Below are 12,300 nucleotides of genomic sequence, written 5' to 3' on the forward strand. Positions count from 1 at the left end.
TATTAGAGATGATTTTCTTTTTTTTTTAATTCTTTAAAAAGGTGAATATAAACACAATGTTTTATTTATAAAATTTTAAATACATTTAGAGCTTCAATAGTGTAAATGTGTAAAAATTGATAGACATGTATATTTTATAATATTGATAAATAATATTATATATATATATATATATATAATTAAAACCTCAGTAGTGTAAATGTGTAATATATTGGTAGATATGTATATTTTATAATATCGAGAAATTATGTATGTATGTATGTACATACGTATGTATGTACATACGTATGTATGTACATACGTATGTATGTACATACGTATGTATGATAGTGTGTAAATATTTGATGTAACTTTTGTTCAATATATAGATATTAAACGGGTTATTGGGTAACCCGATTATTTTTTCGTGTCGGTTTTGGGTCTCAATATTTTGACACGATTATTAAATGGGTCGGGTTTGGGTCGACCTAAATTTGACACGACACGAAGCTGACACGACACGAACACGACCCGATGACCCGTTTTGCCAGCTCTAGCCATACCCTACCCTGCTCCCCATGTCCCCACTAAACCACGCTCAATTCAGGCCATCAGATTCTCCCGGACCCACATTAATCCAACTGCTCACAGTGACCGACAGCCTCTCTATCGCCATTTCAAGCTCCCTCTTAAACTGGCTTCTGCTACCGTCGTACTCTTTCTCGGATTCGGAGTCCGTATTTGCTCGGCCGGTCCCACGCAGCTCCCTCTCACTCCAATTGTCACCCAACAAGGCCAATTGCTTACTCAGGGCACAGAACAAGAAGAGGATGAGAAATTGAAACAAGAATTTGAGAATTGGAAATCGAAAACGTACGCATTGACCGTGCCTTTGAGGGTTGTTTCTCTTCAGAATTCAGTGCCTTAATCTTGGGTTAAGGATTTTATGCGAAGTCAAGGAAAGACATTGATAAGTTTCAGATGAATTTGTTTGCTAGCATTGATGGGATCTTTCACAATTTATCTATGCCCTTTAACAAAGTTAAGGCTAAGTCAGCTTCATATATGGCTGCTGATTTGGTTAGTGTTGGTGATTCATGGCTCAGTTATGCGATTATAAAGAGATTGATTGAGCCAATAGCTGTAGCTGAAGATCAATATTGGTTCAAATGCTTAAGTCACAAATGGAAGGTAACATCTTTATCTTTGCCCCGATAATTTTTATTGTCTTACATTGAAATTTGGTAATGTAATTTGTTCTCTATCTGTGTCACCCTTTGTAGTCATTTTATTTATTTATTGTTTTGCTTTTATTTGCACTAACGAATTCTCAGGCATATCTACCCAGGAATGATGCTGGAGAAATTGATCCTCGAGGTAAAATATGGGCGGCAGCATACCGGTGGGGCACAATGGGATAGCTTACAAGAAAAGTAAATTGCGAAAGCATATTTGGCTCCGATTTAGGTAATTGCCTTTAAGCTCATTTAGTTTTATATGAAACAAAATCAAGACTGCCTTTCTCTTCAATATTTTTGATGATAATATCTTTAGAAGCATCTCATTCACGGGTAATCATGGTATCCCTTAAAGAGTCTATAAACTCAATGATATTATCTTCTACAAATGGTTCATTAAACTTCTTAGTTGCAGTCAAATGTACACTAAGAACAACGAGAAGCTATGCCACTGTAGCATGTAGTGATGGCACTTAATAAGTGAGTTGCTAGGATGTGAACTAGATAAATTAAATATTGTCTCCCTGGGCATGCTAGCTCATAAGTTGGGGTTAATATTAGCTATTGACTGCCAATTAAAATATCCATTAAAATGTCTAAGGAGTTACGAAGGTGGAGGTATCTTCCAATTTCTAAGGCCAAATAGCAGACATCATCCAGGATCCTGGGAAAGTGCAGTTAACTTCCTGCTTGATCCTAATGTGAAAACAATTAATAAATTTGGTCAATGCAACTGAAACCTGCTAACCGATGTCACAATGCGACATCAGCACCTCAAAATGGGATAGATGGTTAGTAGCACTAAATTTTTCTGGCCTCAGATTGAGCAATTGGCCCAACGACTAGCCCCGATTGTGGGTTGATGATAATTTTTTAATTATTTTCATTTTGACCGAAAAAGTTACAGAATCTTGATCTGAATATTGTCACTGAACAGTGTCAATATCGTTTAGTATATCCAACTAACTTGAGTTTGGTGAAACAAACACAGAGTGTGTCTCTCATGTCTCACCCTTCAAAATTATCATCTGTAATGATGGAGAATTTTTCTAATGTATGAACTATGCTTCGATATATGGGTTAGCTTGGAGAAGATATCTCAAGATAAAGAATATGGGAAGCTAATGGGAAGAAACAGGGGATCTTCATTCTTTTTCCTTTTTATACCCAGATATCTCTCGACCTTTATATGATCCCTACTGGATATTTGCTTCTAATAACTCAAATAAAAATTTCACCCACCAAAATGAATACTGACCAAGCTTTAACAATAAAAAGTAGCATCTTTAGTCAAGTAATTTGCAGTTCCTCATCATCTTAGTGTGAGTCTATCAGTATGATCAAAAAACATAATAAAACTGGTTAGATCCTGTTCATTGATGTTTAAATGTTGTTCAGTGTGAAATGTAGCAATGATGAGGTGAAGTTTCTTTGGTCATCAATTAGTAAGATCTTGTAATCTGGCATTACTGGGAAACCAGGTACTCTTAAAGAAATGATATCTGGTCATTGCATGTTATTGCCTGACAACTGATTTTGTTTGTAAAAGTCTGCTTCTTCATACATATGAATGCATATGTTAGTGTTGTCTTTTCCTTTTCCTACATATTAATGCATATGTTGGTGTTCTCTTATGAAATGGATGCAATAAAGGCTTTTTCTCCTAAATTTAGCTGAGGCAATGGCAGGGGATGTGAGATTCTGTCTCATTAAATTAACAAAAACCCAAAACAATAAAAACCCATAATAATGTGGTGTGGGTAAATTGGCGACATTTGGCTCATTACCCTGATGTGAATATGCGAGCAATGGAGACTAACAAAATGAAGTGACGATTCAGTGTCCTTTGATGGATGCATTTTTAAGCAAAAATAGGTTTGTAACTGACCAAATTTGTCTGGCATGCCAATTTCAAAAAATTAAATTATGTGGTTGTTAGCTGTAGTGAAGGGGGGTAGTAGCTCCAATCCGGTCGATCCAGGAAAGTTCAACAAAGTTCTGGTATGGTGCAGTGAAACTGGTTTGTGCAACTCAAGAGTCGTTCAGGTAAAAGATGATGTGTTTTGATTTTAAAATGTTATAAATTTACTGTGTATAGTATTCTAGTAGAATCATCTATAAATTTAAGTTTTTGAAATTATCTGCTTTTCCCAGTTTGAGTTAAGGGCACATGTAATATGAAAAATAGTTGTCGAATGTTGTAGGTTACCTAACATTTGATCAATCCTATTATGATGGCTTCAAGATGTCTAACAATATGTAGAATGCCCCTGCTCCTCCCCATTGTTTATCTTATACAATAATATGTTGTGGATGCTAATATCTTTGTCGATACCTGTAACAGTATTACAAAATCTGCGTTCATTGGGTTTTATATAGGTTCAACTGTCTGACAGTTCACACTGTCTGAAGGCATTTGGAATTGGAGATGTATGGGTTGCCGTTGAGGGGAGTAGTGATGTTCTTCCTGCTGTCAAACGTATGTCTAATGTTGCAGTTTTTGTTCCCAAGTCTGGTGCTAGCTTATGGGCCGATCTTTGGGTTATAACCATGCCTGTCATTCTACTTCGATATTCACTTTGTTATCACCTTCATATTAGTGATCAGTAAACATGACAATGTGACTAATAAATTTGTATTCTCTTTATAGGCAATCCGAGCTGCCTCAAGACTTGAAACAAAACAAATTGAAGGCAAGTCAGAGGTCCATCTCCATTAATCCATTAATAGATAGAGTTCCACTTGCAAACAGCAAGAGCATTGCCTTTCAAGCAAAAGGTTATCCCGGGTGCAACTCCCTCTGCCCTTGAAAGTACTCTGGTTAAGTTGCCTGAACAACTTCTGAAGGGTAAACCAAGTCTGGATACTAACTTAACTGCTGGAGTACCTCCGGCTGAAATTCTGGCCAGATGTGGGTTTTTGGAGCCATTATCTGAAGCTACATTGTCAAATTATGAGTGGCTGGTTGCTAATCTACAAAAACCTGCTCCTGTCTTGATGAAAAGGGTGCAACATTACATGTCATCATTAATCCCAAGCTTTCTAGCAAAAGCTACATTGAAAAGTTAATGGCACCGCATGCCAGTCATTATAATGCTGTCAGGGCAATTGGGTCAGAGCATAACTTCATTGGGAAAAGAGGATTCAGCTAGGTTACCTATTACAGGACGTACTGAGATGGCTGAAGTTCTTGAGGTTTTATGAGAAATGAAAGATGAGTGCTTGTTTGAACAAAGTTGTCACCAATCTCGTAAAGTTCAAGAAGAAAGATCACAGAGCTAATGCCACCAATTTCTTCATTATTGCAGCCTCCATTGTTGAAGTTTCCTCATTTGAAGCTGTTTATGCATATGCTTCTTCCCTGCTCAAGTACAGGAAATTGAAGAATTAGCCAGATATGATATGATGAAAGAGGGAAGTTTTCTTCCTTGAATATGGCCTTGTAATTTGTAGTGAAGGAGTAGGATGATCACTAGCAAGAACCCTATCAAGGTAGATTTTATGATGTTAACATATTACTAAGCATTTGTTTCTTTAGCAATGATACTTTCATAGCATGAATTTAATTATATGATCCTGATTAATCAATTAATTTTCATGAGTTTTAACCTAGTTAAAACGAAGTACAATCATCGTTAACAAATACTGAAATTGGGTAAATATGATCTTGACATTGAAGAAGAATTTGAAAACACAACCCGCAGAGGAAATTACCTATTGCATGGGGATGGAGATGTATATTGCAGCGATATAGAATATGTGCCAGGCGTTGTCTACTGCTCTTTGGGTTATGGTGTGATTTGCGAATTCAATGTTGCCCTGAAACAATGGAAAAGATTAACATATCCTCCAATGAATGAAAACGGCTTGACTAATTTTGACTACCTACTTGACTCAGGATCAGGTGACAATAATGACGGTTTATTAACATTGCACGGCCCCAGTACTCTTCCAGGATCAGATACGAAGTAGTCTAAAGTTGATAATAAGAGTTTTATTAAATGACAAATCATTGTTGTTGGGTGTTGGTTATATACGTCATTACAACTACAAGTTGAAGATGAAGGTTATGCAAGTGATTTCAGAAATACAATACATTCCAAGAGATGCTGGTCTACAATTGCATGCCCCCAGATATAAGAATCTTTTGATTGGGGCATTGAAAATGAAGAATTGAAAATGAAGTTGCAAGTTGCCGCCTATAGCTGCTGAGTAATAATAAAACGAGATAAATTAATTAATCTCAGACCTCTATGTATATGTTATCCTAACTTTACTTACCCTTATTTGTTATATTCACTTAAAACTTGATGCCTAAACCATTAAAATCAAATGACCATAGGGGTATTTACAGTATGTAAAAACAAACAAAAACACGTAAAAAATTTCAAAAAATTAAGAATAGTCATAATCTAAAACAATTTACAACTTTTGAAGGGAGTAGCTATGAAGATGGGGGAAAATCCTTTTCTCAGTGGAGTGCCATTGCCCAAGAGTTGCAATGAAAACGGACCACATACAGCTGTGCCGGAAGATTCAACGAGGTCTGAAAAAGATGATAATTTAAGTGATATGGGCAGTAATTGTGATGTCAGAAAGCATTAGTATTCTATATGTGAACCATTATTGACGACATCATTGGTTTTATCTTATTAAAATGTGGATGACTTCCGGTTACTATTTTATTAGAAACAATCTTATTCAATTAACATATAGTTTAAAACTATTATGTAAATCAATCTATTAATTTTCATGATATTTAACTGAGTTAAAACTAAGTGCAATCAATAAATCTTTTTTTCTTTAAAAAACTGCTACGCTTTGATTTTATTACTTAATATTTATTGAACTCTGGTACAGGAAATTTGAAATCAAACTCGTAACTACAGATTATCTAATTGCGAGTTACTGTCCATGGCTGCTGATTTGTAGTGATTGTCTAATTGACTGAGATGACAATATTTTTTTTTTTAATTTTCAATAGCACAATGTGAAATTCAATAATTAAATTTTCCTGTTTAATTTGTTTCAAGTTAAATTATTAATTACTTAAACTCTTTTTTAAGTCTTTAATTTTACGTCAAGTGACTTGGACATGACGTACAATGAGAGTGACAGTAAACAAACATTAAAACGTGTGGACTCCGGTAGCTGACCTACAAGTCTACAATAATAAATTGGGCCGGGGTTAAGTTACATCATCACGTAACAAACATTACATGAATGAGGGCCGTTAGATGTGAACAGTAAAATCGAATGGATGGGAATGAAATGAACAGAAAAAAAGAAGTGATGGGAAACTGGGAAAACTGGTGAAAGAAAACCGCTTGGGCCACCGGGTCAAAACAAGGGTTATTGTTTGAATTCGATTCAGGAGGCAAGAAACCTGATTTTTTGTAGTTCGATTCAGCGCCATTAAAGCTGGTTTTCACAGCAACTATGATTTTTTTTTTTTTATAATAGCACCAACTCCTACCCTTGATTTATAATCAAACATTACATCTTCAAGATTTAATTTATACCAATATTCAGGGGCAGACGACCATGAAAAGTTCCTTGGAGCTTCCATTAATGGAGTTAAAAATTAATATCTCGTTGATGACTACTCTCAGCACAAACGGTGAAGTGGCTTTGGCTTTAGCAAAAACCTTCTATGCATCTTCATCTTTTAAAAAGCACACCCTTTCTTGCTCCCCAGTTAGTCCACATCAAAATTACAAGCGAACAAGCGATTCTTTTTTGAGTTATTTGATGAAGAGGCAGCATAATTCATAAAATCCATAAGTTATGTCCAGTCCTTTTAATCAACTCAGGAAAAAATTAGAATGAATCTAATTAAACTTTTGATTTTTTGCATCCAATACGAGCAGGACATAAAACTGCATCTTTCACCGGCTTCAGATGGTCAGCAAAAACTTTCTTTTTTTAAGCGTTTGGGAGCAAATCGGATAAAGCTCTTCATAAAAATCAAAAAGTAACCCCAAGGATCATCCAGGTCAATCTGCATGAGTTTAGCTGTTCATACATGAGCCATAGAAGCAAGTTGAACCGCCAAACCGGGCACTATGGTAAGACGTGGAAACACCGGATCCCATTCGTACCTCGATCTGTTCGTTTTCTCGTTCAGAACGGGCCGATATGCGCAAGTAAGAAGTTTCCTCAGCCTGAGAGTTCAAAGAAATCATGTCACTTTGGGTTGCACAGGCTATAGGAGAAATTATTCTTTTCGACTTACTTTTTTCAACCGGCTACAAACCGCTTCAATCGGTAAAATTAGAATTATAATAGTTACACGTGTTGTAATGTTGTTGATTTATTTGTCAATTTCTTTAATGTTTGTTACATGTTATGTAAGGTAACGAGACCCATAATTGAGTGCATAGAATTTCAATGAATTTCTGCCCCGTTGAGTTCACCGACTAAACTTTTGTAAAATTAAAAAAAAAAAGTACATAAAATTTCAAAAAGGATAATATTAAGTTATATGCATATAACTTACAACCCTCTTACATGAATAATGAATGATATGAGCCCACTCATTATTTATGTAAGAGCATTATAAGTTACATGCATGTAACTTAAGGTGATCCTTTCAGAAAATACAAAATGCGTGGAATTAACCAAAATATAATTTAACAAAAAAGGAAAAAAAAAATAAGATTTTTAAAATGTGTGGAAGGTAATCCATATTTTACTGAAATGACTTGTCTCGAATATTAAAATGATTGATTTTTTTTTTAATAATATCAACTTCCATATTTTCTACCCCAGAACATGCTCACATTCAAGTCAATCTCGCTAATTTGAAATACAAAATCAAATCAACACCAAAGCAATGAAAAGTAAAGCTTTTAAATTTTAACTCCAGCTAGCAAACGTATTCAGCGTTTTCAAATTCTTCCCATTGCATCTTCCTCCATCAATGCAATATTTGAACGATTAAGAAAGAGTTTGAGAACATAAAAAATCCCCAAGGCTTATACGGTATTAACAAATTTAAATTCTCAATTATAATAGATAATAATTAAACTAATAATTATTTATTTTCTTATTTTAGTAATTTCACCTAAGAATAATATTGTAATTAGAAAAAAAATCTAATAAGTAGGGTGGTCTTATACAAAATCAACTGCATATACATATATATATATATATATATATATGCAGATGCAAATGATAATTTTTAATTCTTTTTTTTTAATAAGAAAATTGTGTATTGAGATGAATGAGATGTTTAATTTAATTAATTTCCTTACTTTCATATACATTGGCTTTCTATCTAAAGAAAGCTTGGTGTTGAGATCGACATGAAGTTGCAAGTTGCTGCCCATGCATGGCTGCTGATTAATAATAAAACGAGACAAACTAATTAAACTCTGGCCTCCATGCGTATGTCATCCTAACTTTACTTGCTCTTGTTTGTTAATATTCATTCTTAGAGAGGTGAAAAAATTACAAGTCTTGAATAACAAGGAGTTTAATTGCCTCTAACTTCACTTGGTCTTCTTTAATCACATTAATAATCAATTCCCCTGCAATTTCGGAAGCCAAGCGCAAAATCATACAGAGAATTAATTATCTTTTTATTATCAACCCATCTTCAAGAAGATTTTCCTCAATTTGCCCCAGAGGAGTTGGAGCTGTGTTTCTGATAAGCCAAAGAGATAGTAGCAATTAATATTGATATTGCCTACCCAAGAAATATGAGTGAATTAAGTATTAGCAAGACTTCATTCAGAGGAGCAATTAAACCACTTCCTTATCAATTGCGGCAGCCGTCTATTAACTAAAATGCCAATCTAATACAGGAAGAAACAACATTTACAGATTCGGCAATTGAGTTCATTAAGAAGTAGCATCATATTCGGGTGATGAGTTTCATTTTTTTAATAATTTTAGTCTAATTTCAATTGTACTGTGACCGCTACTCAAGGTAAGTGAAAGTTACAGATGTGGCAAAATAAATAATTAAATTAACAAAAATGCTAACTAATTTTCCTGAATACCTAGGGTTGCACAATTTCACCAACCTGGAAGAATTGACATTAGTGGACTGGTCTCCTCCCCATATAATTATAATCCTTCTAGAAAGCTAATTTTTATTAAATATTTGCTTTTAAGTTAATTTCAATTAAAAAATGTTTTAAGTTATATATACTCTAATGAGATTCTGAATTCCTTTCTTCCAATAATAATGAAAACGTATTAAATTAGAAATGAAAAAATGGGCGTTGATGATTCATCCTGATTTGGATAGATTACTTGTATAAAATTGACAATTTTGATTTAATTTTTGTTTATTGTTAACTTTCAGGCTATCTTAATTTCAAGAATTTAGAATATTAATTTGGTCATGGATTTCAACCCGTGACTGTTATATTCTATACTTAATGGTACCATTCTTGATTGAGGGCAATGACTCTCACTCCTCTTGTAAAAAAATATTTTCAACTATTTTGATGACTTAAAAATTGATAGATTTATTGTTGTCATGACCAAATTATTCATTCGGCAAAGCTTATCTTACATCACCTGTAACAAACAGCCAATACATATGGGTGGTTAGATTTTGATATTTCTTAATCTAATGGATGAAAATAATTTTAACGCAAAACAAGGTATGGGTGTAATAGCTATTTACAAAAAAATTTATTTTGAATGACATATTACTTATTTTTTCAAATAAGTCCTCATTAATTTTTTATAACTAAATGATTTTATCGTCCATCTCTTTTACATCTATTTTTAAAAATTGTTAAAGTTTTTACTAAATTTTTATAAAGATCTAAATGATTATCATGTTTATAAAAATCTACAAATTCTAAATATATATTTGCATTTACATTTATAATTTTTTGTCTCTCTTAAAATATAAACTAGATTTTTTTTTCTTTTATATAATTCAAGATGCTAAATTTAGATAAGAGATATTATATGTGATAAATATATTATGACTCTAATAAATTACTAGAAAGATGGTAAAATGAATAAATTATTGGAACCTCTAATAATTTCACAAAATATAAAAATTAATAAATTATCACATTCTAGCTATACACAAAGAGGATTTTCGTATGAAAGATTAAAATCCTTTGACCTAGTCAATGATTCAGACATGCGGAGAAATAATCAATTAAATTAAATTTCACTATATTTATCAAATAAATTAGGAAAACCCAGATTTATCTATAAATGATATAAAAAAATGAAATATTAAAAATTAAAAATTTCAATGAAGAAAACATACAACAAATTAAAAAGTTAGGAGTTCAAATGAGTAAAAAGTCTGCGCTCTTACCATTTGAGTTAGCCTTCGCCTCAACTTGAACTTTATTATTTTTTTGTAACCCTAATTGACATCAACTTTAACTTTATTATGTTATTATTTCAATCCCCCATTATGCCTTTTTAATACTCCATTATACCATTTTTATAGTGCAAATTTAATTGCACATCTAAATAAATTGATTATTGTTACTCCACCACCAATATTTCGAAAAGTCACTAGACCATTCCTGCCTTTAGTTTCCCTTAAGTTTAACCATTGACTGTTTTTAGCATCTTAAAATATACATTTATTCCTTGATTATGTGATAAATTTATGAAAATATCCATTTAACTTAAATTAATTGGAATAACCATGCGTAACATAAATTAATAGAACAAAATTATCAAGTGTATGTTCTATCTTACTTTTTGAAGAATTTAACATATATAATGCTATACTATTAATTATATCCTGATTTTCATCGATTATAGCGAGAGTTTCTCCAAATCAACTCCCTTATTCAAATAATACAGAAAAAATAGTAATTTAATTGTAAAAAAAACAGGTGTTGATTATATATCCTAAGTTTCGTCGATTATGTGATCAAAGCGGCATTGTTGATTTATTTCTTTTTCAATGTTGATTTTTAGGTTATATAAATTTCGAGGATTTAAAATCTTTGGTCATGGATTACACGCTTATTAATTTTTCTGCCATTGACTGTCATATTCTATACTTAATGGTACCTTTCTTGATCAAGGGTAATTACTCTCTCTTCTCCTCTTATAAATTCCTCTTCCATTAACATCACTAGGAGTATGTTGATCTCTCAGACGTTAACTTGAGTGGAGAGTTTCCAAATTGATTGTTATAAAACAACACAAAAACTAGACATACTTGATCTGTCTAATAATTCTCATTCGGTAAAATTAATTAATTTTAGGAGAATATTGGGCCAAACTAATTGCACTCAATAAATCTCTTTTCCTTTAAAAAACTGCTACGCTTTGATTTTAGTGCTTAATATTTGCTGAACACCGATACACGGAATTTGAAATCAAACTCATAACTACAGATTATCTAATTGCAAGTTTCTGTCCATAGCTGCTGATTTGTAGTGATTATCTAATTGACTGAGGCGACAACAATTTTTTTTTTTAATTTTCAATAGCACAATGTGGAATTCAATAATTAAATTGTCCTTCATAATTTGTTTCCAGTTAAATTATTAATTACTTAAACTCTGTTTTAAGTCTTTAATTTTATGTGTTTATGCAGAATTGGATTCTTGAGCGTGTTGGACACGACCAACAATGAAATTGACAGTAAACAAACATTACAACATGTGGACTCCGGTAGCTGCCCTACAAGTCTACAACTTTACAAATAATAATTGAGTAAGCACCTTTGATTCTCCGGACCCTTCAATGAATTTCTAGCCCCGTTAACTCCACCGACTAAAGTTTTGTAAAATAAAAAAAAATACATGGAATTCCACCAAATGCAAAACGCGTGGAATTTAATTTTCGGCCGTGTGGACCAAAACATAATTTAATGAAAAAGGAAAAAAATGATAAGATTTCTAAAATGTGTGGAAGGTGATCCATATTTTACTGAAACGACTTGTTAAATTTTTTAAGAATTTAGAATATTTGATCATAAATTACATGCATGTTAATTTTTCCGTCATTGACCATCATATTCTAGACTTACCTTTCTTGATGAAGGGTACTTAGTCCCTCTTCTCCTCTTATAAAAATTATATTAATTGATTTCTTGTTATAGTTAATAGTCTTTAAGAACGTATAGATTTAT

At 32.7% G+C, this 12,300-nt stretch overlaps 1 protein-coding gene and 1 pseudogene across 21 annotated transcripts in view; both read left to right on the top strand.

The window, feature by feature from the left end:
• The window catches only part of LOC102621844 (receptor-like protein 13), a 215,691-nt gene that overhangs the window by 84,381 nt on the left and 119,010 nt on the right, over nucleotides 1-12,300 (top strand). The window lies entirely within an intron of this gene.
• Nucleotides 552-4,805, top strand: LOC127902613 (uncharacterized; annotated as a pseudogene).

This window comes from Citrus sinensis, chromosome 5 (genome assembly GCF_022201045.2).
Source record: "Citrus sinensis cultivar Valencia sweet orange chromosome 5, DVS_A1.0, whole genome shotgun sequence".
Classification (NCBI taxonomy): Eukaryota; Viridiplantae; Streptophyta; class Magnoliopsida; order Sapindales; family Rutaceae; genus Citrus; species Citrus sinensis.